This window comes from Coregonus lavaretus, assembly GCF_964263955.1.
Source record: "Coregonus lavaretus genome assembly, chromosome: 11".
Taxonomy (NCBI): domain Eukaryota; kingdom Metazoa; phylum Chordata; class Actinopteri; order Salmoniformes; family Salmonidae; genus Coregonus; species Coregonus lavaretus.
Window position 1 is genome coordinate 55,845,604 of NC_139998.1, and position 11,743 is coordinate 55,857,346.

Sequence of the window (11,743 nt, forward strand, 5' to 3'; positions counted from 1 at the left end):
GTACCAGTTGAAGCTAAAATAGCCTCATAACATCAAAGATCCACAACCACATTTTACAGTATATTTTATATTATATTATAATATTATTATTATTATATTATTATATATCATATTATATTACAGTAGGTATGAGGTATTTTTCTGCATATGCATTGTTCTTTCGAAGGCCAAACCCACCGTTGGAGACTGTCATATGACCATAGCACTGGTTCCGATCCAAGCGCCAGGGCCATTTAGCCAACTCCAGACGGTGATATGGCCAGGTTCTGGAGTATCGAAAACAGGGGATCCAATCATTTTTGACCCCTATCTTTTAGGGAGATTTTTTTTTTTTTTATGACTTGTTAAACAAAATAATTCTGAGCAATTGTATTAGTATGAAATAATATAATTGTTTGAGCATACAATATAGCTCAGTATTTGAATGATTTATTTTTACACTGTCTTTTTTGTTAATTGTTATCAAGGCATCCTATAATTCCGGACCCCACTGTATCTGAAGTAGGACTATCTTTACAGAAATAACAGCATAATGGGTCACCAATTCTTCTCCGATTATATTATTCAAGTGTTATTTCATGGAAGATAAAGGACCAGATACATGTATGTAAAATAGATGATGAGAACACTAACAAATCACAAACATTAAAATTAATTCCAAGTAATCAAATTCCAGGCACACTTAACTATTTGGAAGTCTTATATATAGTATATGAGTTGCCATCGTCCTTGTTATGGTAGCATTCCCTTTATGTATCCATATGTAAAACTAGCATGATTTAGTGTTATAATCTAATAAATCTTACAGTAGGTGCCTTTGTGCTGTTTGACAGTCGCCCACACTGTGAAAGAGTGATGGGTTAAAACGTGTCTTCAGATTTTCAGTTAATTCACATCTCTAATCCTTGGTAATGACGGTCTATGGTTTATTGTTATTTAGGGCTCTGTGTCGCTGAAGCGTTAGAGATTACGCGATAGAAATGCAAATGTAATTTCCGATTGAGCCGACATATGCTGAATGCTGTCTACTAACGTGGGAACATTGCCTTTAAAATTTCAAATCACGCTTCAATAACGGTGAACTTTCGCGACACGGATGGAATAGAGCCTTTAGCCTTTATATGTCTCATTGAGATAAAAATCTATTTTGGAAGAGGGACCTATAATATCAGCCTTTTAAAATCCTTTTGACCCTCAGTTAAAAAAAAAGAAACCCACACAGAATCATAGCATCATTCGAAATATAAATTTTATTCCCCCCTCTCCCATAACCACACAAGTCTCCACGAGCATGATCAAGATGAGATACGTTGTAATGTCTACTTACATTCTCCATACAAGCCTGTGTGTGTGTGGGGGGGGGGGGGGGGGGGGGGGATACTGTACATACATATATATATATATATATATATATATATATATATATATATATATATATACACCAGAATCAGCATATCAGAACAATATCCCCTCTGACGGTTGGTTGCCGCGGAAATCTGGGACACAGTTGCATTCATTGTTCAGCGAGTTTTTCCACATAATTAAACCCACCGACAGCAATGAATGTTGATTGTGACCTTTGTTGTGGTTTGGGGCTAGAGGCTTTTCTTTCAGGAGAGTTGTTCTGAAGAAAAGGAAGGATACAGGGTGTGGTGTGGGCGGAGGGGGGGGGGGGGTGAGGAGAGGCAGATGGTACCATCGTGTTCTTCTTCCTCTGGTCGTAATGAGAGTTAGTAGCCGTGTGCGTCGATCGTCAAGCGACAAGGGCTGGCCACAGGGTACAATCAACGGTCGATGGTCTTTGTCAATTTAGCTCAAAACTCACCGACAGCGTTGAATGTTCACTGGGGCGAACGGGGCCTGATGGTGAGCAAGGTTGACAGTCTGCTGCTTCGAGGTTCAGAGAGATGAGCACAGTGGGCGGCTGGGCCTATTATTTCCTCTCTCTCTCTCTCTGAGAGCTAGAAGGACACTACAAAGATACAGCCATTATCCCTCATGTGACTTTTCAGACAGCTCTCTTTACCGGTTATCAGAGGATGGCTATTTAACGTTTCACAGAAGACACTTGATTCCTTTTTTTTTGTTACATTCTACTTCAATGACTGAAACCGTTTTATAAATTGCGCCCCTGTGAAAAGGTGAGTAGAGAGACTGAAGACTTGGAGATGAATGCAGACAGTCTCTTCTGGTCCTGAGAGAGAGAGAGAGAGAGAGAGAGATAATTAAGATTTGATCCATTTGGTTAATAAACCTCCATTTCAAATAAAGCCCCATTATCAATTTTGTTTCAGACTGTTAAATGTCTTGATGTAATTTAATATAATACATTCATAATATTATCGTTTTACTCAGAGAGTTTAACCTTCAGTTCTTTGCAAATGTAACACTATAAAAACTGTGAACGGGGCAGGAAAACATGTTTATTTTCTCTCTCGGTAGCAGTTGAGGCTTTAGTCAATATTTGAGTCATCTCTAAAGTTCTGACTCAGTTTTGGTAAACACTGTGGGAGTGCTCGTTCTGGTATCTGTGGTGGCCTATCTGCATGCATTGCTACCTCAACTGAGCAGCCTTAGCGTCGATGAGCTTCAAATGGGTGGAGTAACCCCTAACCGTAACTCTAACCCCGACGGCTCATCTCAGAGCTCAGGATGAGACACCGTCTGACTCGCAACCTGCTGGGTCATGATAATTGATAGCATCTGGAGACTATCACATGGGGCATGGCTGAAGGAAAATGTTTTGAAAGAAAAATTATGACTGGTAGTGTATACATACATACACTACCGTTCAAAAGTTTGGGGTCACTTAGAAATGTCCTTGTTTTCGAAAGAAAAGCAATTTATTTGTCCATCAAAATTAATCAGAAATACAGTGTAGACATTGTTAATGTTGGAAATGGCTATTGTAGCTGGAAATGGCTGATTTTTAATGGAATATCTACATATGCGTACAGAGGCCCATTATAGCAACCGTCAGTCCTGTGTTCCAATGGCACGTTGTGTTTGCTAATCCAAGTTTATCATTTTAAAAGGCTAATTGACCATTAGAAAACCCTTTTGCAATTATGTTAGCACAGCTGAAAACTGTTGTGCTGATTTAAAGAAGCAATAAAACTGGCCTTCTTGAGACTAGTTGAATATCTGGAACATCAGCAATTGTGGGTTCAATTACAGGCTCAAAATGGCCAGAAACAAAGAACTTTCCTCTGAAACTCGTCAGTCTATTCTTGTTCTGAGAAATGAAGGCTATTCCATGTGAGAAATTGCCAAGAAACTGAAGATCTCGTACAACGCTGTGTACTACTCCCTTCACAGAACAGCGCAAACTGTCTCTAACCAGAATTAAAAGAGGAGTGGGAGGCCCCGGTGCACAACTGAGCAAGAGGACAAATACATTAGAGTGTCTAGTTTGAGAAACAGATGCCTCACAGGTCCTCAACTGGCAGCTTCATTAAATAGTACCCGCAAAACACCAGTCTCAACGTCAACAGTGAAGAGGTGGTCCTCTGTAGCTCAGCTGGTAGAGCACGGCGCTTGTAACGCCAGGGTAGTGGGTTCGATCCCCGGGACCACCCATACACAAAAATGTATGCACACATGACTATAAGTCGCTTTGGATAAAAGCGTCTGCTAAATGGCATATTATTATTATTATATATTATAAGAGGCAACTCCGGGATGCTGACCTTCTAGGCAGAGTTGCAAAGAAAAAGCCTTATCTCAGACTGGCCAATAAAAATAAAAGATTAAGATGGGCAAAAGAACACAGACACTGGACAGAGGAAGATTGGAAAAAAGTGTTATGGACAGACGAATCGAAGTTTGAGGTGTTCGGATCACAAAGAAGAACATTTGTGAGATGCAGACCAAATGAAAAGATGCTGGACCAGTGCTTGATGCCATCTGTCAAGCATGGTCGAGGCAATGTGATGGTCTGGGGGTGCTTTGGTGGTGGTAAAATGGGAGATTTGTACAGTGTAAAAGGGATCTTGAAGAAGGAAGGCTTTCGCTCCATTTTGCAATGCCATGCCATACCCTGTGGACGGCGCTTGATTGGAGCCAATTTCCTCCTACAACAGGACAATGACCCAAAGCACAGCTCCAAACTATGCAAGAACTATTTAGGGAAGAAGCAGTCAGCTGGTATTCTGTCTATAATGGAGTGGCCAGCGCAGTCACCGGATCTCAATCCTATTGAGCTGTTGTGGGAGCAGCTTGACCGTATGGTACGTAAGAAGTGCCCATCAAGCCAATCCAACTTGTGGGAGGTGCTTCAGGAAGCATAGGGTGAAATCTCTTCAGATTACCTCAACAAATTGACAACTAGAATACCAAAGGTCTGCAAGGCTGTAATTGCTGCAAATGGAGGATTTTTTGGCAAAAGCAATGTTTGAAGGACACAATTATTATTTCAATAAAAAATCATTATTTCTAACCTTGTCAATGACTACATTTCCTATATTTCCAAACTAATTTAATGTATGTTTTCATGGAAAACAAGGACATTTCTAAGTGACCCCAAACTTTTGAACGTTAGTGTACACACACACACACACACACACATACAGTTGAAGTCGGAAGATTACATACACTTAGGTTGGAGTCATTAAAACTCGTTTTTCAACCACTCCACAAATGTCTTGTTAACAAACTATAGTTTTGGCAAGTCGGTTAGGACATCTACTTTGTGCATGACACAAGTAATCTTTCCAACAATTGTTTACAGACAGATTATTTTACTTATAATTCACTTTATCACAATTGGGTCAGAAGTTTCCATACACTAAGTTGACTGTGCCTTTAAACAGCTTGGAAAATTCCAGAAAATGATGTCATGGCTTTAGAATCTTCTGATAGGCTAATTGACGTCATTTGAGTCAATTGGAGGTGTATCTGTGGATGTATTTCATGGCCTACCTTCAGACTCAGTGCCTCTTTGCTTGACATCATGGGAAAATCAAAAGAAATCAGCCAAGACCTCAGAAAGAAAATTGTAGACCTACACAAGTCTGGTTCATCCTTCGGAGCAATTTCCAAACGCCTGAAGGTAACACGTTCATCTGTACAAACAATAGTACGCAAGTATAAACACCATGGGACCACGCAGACGTCATACCGCTCAGGAAGGAGACGCGTTCTGTCTCCTACAGATGAACGTACTTTGGTGCAAAAAGTGCAAATCAATCCCAGAACAACAACAAAGGACCTTGTGAAGATGCTGGCGGAAACAGGTACAAAGTATCTATATCCACAGTAAAACGAGTCCTATATCGACATAACCTGAAAGGCCGCTCAGCAAGGAAGAAGACACTGCTCCAAAACCACCATAAAAAAGCCAGACTATGGTTTGCAACTGCACATGGGGACAAAGATCGTACTTTTTGAAGAAATGTCCTCTGGTCTGATGAAACAAAAATAGAACTGTTTGGCCATAATGACCATCGTTATGTTTGGAGGAGAAAGGGGAAAGCTTGCAAGCCGAAGAACACCATCCCAACCATGAAGCACGGGGGTGGCAGCATCATGATGTGGGGTTGCTTTGCTGCAGGAGGGACTGGGGCACTTCACAAAATAGATGGCATCATGAGGAAGGAAAATTATGTGGATTTATTGTAGCAACATCTCAAGACATCAGTCAGGAAGTTAAAGCTTGGTCGCAAATTGGTCTTCCAAATGGACAATGACCCCAAGCATACTTCCAAAGTTGTGGCAAAATGGCTTAAGGACAACAAAGTCAAGGTATTGGAGTGGCCATCACAAAGCCTTGACCTCAATTCTATAGAACATTTGTGGGCAGAACTGAAAAAGCGTGTGCGAGCAAGGAGGCCTACAAACCTGACTACACCAGCTCTGTCAGAAGGAATGGGCCAAAATTCACCCAACTTATTGTGGGAAGCTTGTGGAAGGCTACCCGAAACATTTGACCCAAGTTAAACAATTTAAAAGGCAATGCTACCAATTACTAATTAAGTGTATGTAAACTTCTGACCCACTAGGAATGTAATGAAATAAATAAAAGCTGAAATAAATCACTCTACTATTATTCTGACATTTCACATTCTTAAAATAAAGTGGTGATCCTAACTAACCTAAGACAGGGAATTTTTACTAGGATTAAATGTCAGGAATTGTGAAAAACTGAGTTTAAATGTATTTGGCTAAGGTGTATGTAAACCTCTGACTTCAACTGTATATATACACACATACATACATACACACACACACACACACACACACACACACACACACACACACACACACACACACACACACACACACACACACACACACACACACACACATACATACATACATACACATATATATACACATACATACATACATACATACACACACACACACACACACACACACATTTACACACATACACACACTGAGTGAAGAAAACATTCAGAACACCTGCTCTTTCCATGACATAGACTGACCAGGTGAATCCATGTGAAAGCTATGATCCCTTATTGATTTCACTTGTTAAATCCACTTCAATCAGTGTAGATGAAGGGGAGGAGATAGGTTAAAGAAACAATTGAGATGGATTGTGTATGTGTGCCATTTAGAGGGTGAATGAGCAAGACAAAATATTTAAGTGCCTTTGAACGGGGTATGGTAGTAGTTGCCAGGCGCACCGGTTTGAGTGTGTCAAGAACTGCAACGCTGCTGGGTTTTTCACGCTCAACAGTTTCCCGTGTGTATCAAGAATGGTCCACTGCCCAAAGGACATCCAGCCAACTTGACATAACTGTGGGAAGCATTGGAGTCAACATGGGCTTTCGACACCTTGCAGAGTCCATGCCCCGAAGAATTGAGTCTGTTCTGAGGGCAAAAGGGGGTGCAACTCAATATTAGGAAGGTGTTCTTAATGTTTTGTACACTCAGTGTATATAGGGACCCGTCTATATAGTGACCCGTCTGTATAGTGACCCGTCTATATGGTGACCCGTCTATATGGTGACCCGTCTGTATAGTGACCCGTCTGTATAGTGACCCGTCTGTATAGTGACCCGTCTGTATAGTGACCCGTCTGTATAGTGACCCGTCTATATAGTGACCCGTCTATATAGTGACCCGTCTATATGGTGACCCGTCTATATAGTGACCCGTCTGTATAGTGACCAGTCTTGATTAGCTACATTATTTTGTGTATTCCCTCCTGCTAAAAAATCAACCACGAGCTCCTAACCTTTAACAGCTTGCTCCACAGACATGACCAAAAGTGCAGTCAGTCCCTGCTCAAGGGCCACATCAAACTCCCTGACCCCTGGCCCCTTGTAAAGCCATTGGACTGACATTGTGTGAAGTGACAGAAGTGGATTAGCAGAGGTAGTGGCAGTCTACTGTAAGGTCTTCTCCGGCCAGAGGACGAGGATGACAGAGACTGGTTAGGCCAAGAGTCAGAGAGAACCAGAGAGGGGCCCTGAGCTGACATCCAAGCCCAAATCAGAGTGACAGGGCTGGGCATCACCGCGGACGGGTCGGGGTGGGTGGTGGGGAAGGGGGAAGTTTAGAGTTCATGGGAATGGAGGGGGAGGAGAGGGAAGGGGGTAGTCTTGGGGCTGGATGGGGGGGAAGGGGTTGGTCTTGGGGCCTGGGTAGTCTTGGGGCTGGATGGGGGGGAAGGGGTTGGTCTTGGGGCCTGGGTAGTCTTGGGGCTGGATGGGGGGGAAGGGGTTGGTCTTGGGGCCTGGGTAGTCTTGGGGCTGGATGGGGGGGAAGGGGTTGGTCTTGGGGCCTGGAGGTGGGCGGGGTAGTCTTGGGGCTGGATGGGGGGGAAGGGGTTGGTCTTGGGGCTGGATGGGAAGGTGGGGGAGGTACTCCCTTAATGGCACGAGCAGCTCTGACATTTGACCACTTCATGGTTGTTAATCAGATGATGGGTGGATTGAGGCTGCTGGGATTGTAAATCAGATGATGGGTGGATTGAGACTGCTGGGATTGTAAATCAGATGATGGGTGGATTGAGACTGCTGTGTGACTCATTGTAAAGGTTTAGTTAGAAGTGGATGTGTCTATAGTCATAAAGCATATGACTAGAGACAAATAACTGACTGTGCATAACAGGGGTGGAACATGACATTTGTCGAAAAGGTTTCCATCGCTGAAGCCATCCTAGTGACTAAAAACTAGAAAAATACTGTAAATACCATTTAATGTATTTTTGGATAATAAATAAGACAGAGTGAACAACAGATTATCTAAAGTACAAATGCACATATTCAGACCCCCTCTAAAAGCCACAGAAACTCCAGAATGACAAATCACCTGGCGCGATCGAATTACTTAAAAATAACTAAAGGGAGCTGTCGGCACATTGCTATCGTAGCAGCGTGTGAATGTTCAACTATATTACTGCTCAGAGATCTGCTTTCAGCCATAGGAGGGGTGGTATTACCCGAAACTAGCACAGCAACGACACTGGTTAGAGACAACCAGGCAACACTATACAGCAGAACACCCTGCAGGGCAGCAGGCTACTGGGTCATGTTCATTAGGGAAACGGGTTAAAACTGGTTTCCCCGCAGGGCAGCAGGCTACTGGGTCATGTTCATTAGGGAAACAGGTTCAAACTGCTTTCCCCACAGGGCAGCAGGCTACTGGATCATGTTCATTAGGGAAACAGGTTAAAACTGCTTTCCCCGCAGGGCAGCAGGCTACTGGGTCATGTTCATTAGGGAAACAGGTTCAAACTGGTTTTCCCGCAGGGCAGCATGCTACTGGGTCATGTTCATTAGGGAAACAGGCTAAAACACTCTGCAATCAAAAACAAAAATGAGTTTCTAACTGGACAGTCCAGGTAGTCCCTCTCAGTTGCAGTCTGTTTTCTTCCGTTTGATTAATGAGCGTCACCCTTTTAGTGTTACTGACATCTTTGAGACTGGTTGGGCGGTGGGCACGCTTCATACAATGTAGTTATGGGAACTTGTATTCTTTTGGAGTAATATATGTGACTACATTGTAACTAGACTAGTAGGAATTGAACAGAGTATTTGGTTTCTTTTTATTAGGCTACACTTCAATCATGGTTTCATATACCTTATCTGCACTGGCAGTGTACAACCATGTAGTTACATTATGGTTACCAATGTAGTTATATGTTGTAATACAGGATGGTATCAGGGTAAAGTAGTTATGTTGTATAACAGGATGGTATCAGGGTAAAGTAGTTATGTTGTATTACAGGATGGTATCAGGGTAAAGTGAAGTGTTGTATTACAGGATGGTATCAGGGTAAAGTAGTTATGTTGTATTACAGGATGGTATCAGGGTAAAGTAGTTATGTTGTATTACAGGATGGTATCAGGGTAAAGTAGTTATGTTGTGTTACAGGATGGTATCAGGGTAAAGTAGTTATGTTGTGTTACAGGATGGTATCAGGGTAAAGTAGTTATGTTGTGTTACAGGATGGTATCAGGGTAAAGTAGTTATGTTGTGTTACAGGATGGTATCAGGGTAAAGTAGTTATGTTGTGTTACAGGATGGTATCAGGGTAAAGTAGTTATGTTGTGTTACAGGATGGTATCAGGGTAAAGTAGTTATGTTGTGTTACAGGATGGTATCAGGGTAAAGTGAAGTGTTGTGTTACAGGATGGTATCAGGGTAAAGTAGTTATGTTGTATAACAGGATGGTATCAGGGTAAAGTAGTTATGTTGTATTACAGGATGGTATCAGGGTAAAGTAGTTATGTTGTATAACAGGATGGTATCAGGGTAAAGTAGTTATGTTGTATAACAGGATGGTATCAGGGTAAAGTGAAGTGTTGTGTTACAGGATGGTATCAGGGTTTTGTAGTTATGTTGTATTACAAGATGGTATCAGGGTTTTGTAGTTATGTTGTATTACATGATGGTATCAGGGTTTTGTAGTTATGTTGTATTACAAGATGGTATCAGGGTTTTGTAGTTATGTTGTATTACAGGATGGTATCAGGGTTTTGTAGTTCTGTTGTATTACAGGATGGTATCAGGGTAAAGTAGTTATGTTGTATTACAAGATGGTATCATGGTTTTGTAGTTATGTTGTATTACAGGATGGTATCAGGGTAAAGTGAAGTGTTGCAGACTGCAGTTTGTCCATCTGAAGAGGAAATTCCTTCATAGTTTGTTGTGAGATTTACAAGCTGTCTGCAGGTACAGACTGGCCTGCTTAGCTCGCTCGCTCTCACACACACACACACACACACACACACACTCTCGCTCTCTCTCTTAATGCTCACCTGCCTCTCACCTCCAGGAGTGTGTGTCTTCTGGCCTCACAGCTGAAAGGTGTTGAGTTGTTCTGTGACCTGCTGTCACACACAATAGATAAAAATACACTGTTACTATTTTGACATTTGAAAAACACTAGGAAGATATTTGAAGACAGTTATAACAGCACAAGCAAAAAAGCCACACACACACACTGTTTCTCTTTCACGTTGAAACACACCCTCCCTGTGACAGGATGTATTTGAAGCGGTTGATTACGGTCATTGTGTGTGTGTGTGTGTGTGTGTGTGTGTGTGTGTGTGTGGGGGGGGGGGGAATCCTGCGGCAGGAAGTCCGTTATGGAGTGGGGAAGACAGGCTGTGACACTCTGCCACTGAGCACCGACAGAAACAGAGACTAAAGCCCCACTCCGACCAAACCAAAATGGCAGCACTTTCCCAGCATTAGGCCTGGTGTGAACTCCAAAATGGCAGCATTTTCCCCTGCATCAGGCCTGGTGTGAAAGAAAGCCATCCTCCATTTGAGCTCTGTGCTGCTAATCCACACACACTGACCGGGCTGAGCTGGGGAATGGGGCAGAGGCTCAGGCAGTAAGGTCTCACCGTGTTAGCTGAGAAGAGGAGGTTGACAGAGACCTTTATTATTGATGTCATGTCGTGTATTTTATAGAGTGCCTAAGTGCCTTCACGGCTACACATTAAAGCCATTGCTCATCCATTGTAAAAGAGGCCCTAGACATCTAGTATAATGTGCAATAAGACGGTGTCCTCTTAACCCAGTCACTCCTTAGTACAGACCTATTGACATAACCCATTCACTCCTTAGTACAGACCTATTGACATAACCCAGTCACTCCTTAGTACAGACCTATTGACATAACCCATTTACTCCTTAGTACAGACCTATTGACATAACCCATTCACTCCTTAGTACAGACCTATTGACATAACCCATTCACTCCTTAGTACAGACCTATTGACATAACCCAGTCACTCCTTAGTACAGACCTCTTGACATAACCCATTCACTCCTTAGTACAGACCTATTGACATAACCCATTCACTCCTTAGTACAGACCTATTGACATAACCCATTCACTCCTTAGTACAGACATATTGACATAACCCATTCACTCCTTAGTACAGACCTATTGACATAACCCATTCACACAATAGTACAGACCTATTGACATAACCCAGTCACTCCTTAGTACAGACCTATTGACATAACCCATTCACTCCTTAGTACAGACCTATTGACATAACCCATTCACGCCTTAGTACAGACCTATTGACATAACCCAGTCACTCCTTAGTACAGACCTATTGACATAACCCATTCACTCCTTAGTACAGACCTATTGACATAACCCATTCACTCCTTAGTACAGACCTATTGACATAATCCATTAATTATTTCTTAGTACAGACCTATTGACATAATCCATTCATTCTTTCTTAGTACCGACCTATTGACATAATCCATTCATTCTTTCTTAGTACAGACCTATTGACAT